Genomic DNA, 1,192 nt, shown 5'->3' with positions numbered 1-1,192 from the left:
TTCCAAGATTTGCTTATCACAAATTGTGCTGCTATAAACATAGGCACACTTATATCCCTATGACATGATGTTTTCAGATCCTCTGGGAAGATTCCCAGTAGAGGAATAGCTGGTTTAAATGGGATTTCCAGTCCAACTTTTCTAAGGAGTCTCCACACTGATTTCCATAATGGTTGCACCAGTCTAACATTCCCACCAGCAGTGGAGAATGGTTCCTTTTCCTCCACAGCGTCTCCTACATTTGTTGTTGGTTGATTTCTTTATGATAGCCATTCTTTCTGGGGTGAGATGATATCTCAATGCTGTTTTAGTTTGCATTTCATGGATAGCTAGTGATGTGGAGTATTTTTTCATATATTTATTCACTTCTTTAATTTTGTCCTCTGAGAAGGGTGGGTTCATCTCGGATGCCCATTTCTGGATTGAGTCTTTAAATTTTAGGGTACTAATATTCCTTAGTTCTTTATAAATTCTAGAGAGCAGACCTTTGTCTGAGTGCTTATTTGTTAAGATACTTTTCAAAGTTGTGTGTTGTCTTTTCACTTTGTAGGTAATTTCTTTTGACATGGAAAAACTTATCAATAAGACTAAGTCCCAGTTATTAATTCTTTCAAGTGTTTCCCGTGTGATTTGATTTTTGTTCATGAACTCTTTGCTACTCCTATGTCTTCAAGAGTTTCTCCTACTATCTCTTCCAGGAGATTTAGTCTTTCTGTTTTAATGTTTAGATATTTAATGATATAATACACTTAAAAGGAAAGCAAGAACTTGAGGACTAAGTAACTAAGAAAGGGAAAGGAGAAGAGCTAAGAAACATGACAGTGGCAAGCCATACAGTTATATGTTGAAGATGGATAAGGCAATGATCCTGAGAATTTTCAGAAGACTTTTGAATCTAGCAGTTAATTGGAATGATTCTTACCCTGACTAATTATATATACTGATGCCTGTGAACTAAGCAACTATACTGAAGATGGTAATTTGAAATAGTAGGTTCATGCTTGGAGTGCCTGTCATTCTGGTCTTATGAATATGGGTTGCTTGTCATGACATGCCAGTGCTGCCATGCTGTCTCTTGGGTAGATGATTGTTCAAAAAGAAGGGGGTAGTGAATGAAGGCAGGAGACAGGAAAAGCAATGTTGCGAGACTGTCCTTCTACAAGGTTGTATGTGGTTAGATTTCTGGACTTAT

The sequence above is a fragment of the Octodon degus genome, unplaced genomic scaffold (genome assembly GCF_000260255.1).
Source record: "Octodon degus isolate 3935 unplaced genomic scaffold, OctDeg1.0 scaffold00063, whole genome shotgun sequence".
Classification (NCBI taxonomy): Eukaryota; Metazoa; Chordata; class Mammalia; order Rodentia; family Octodontidae; genus Octodon; species Octodon degus.
Note: the sequence above shows the minus strand (reverse complement) of the source record.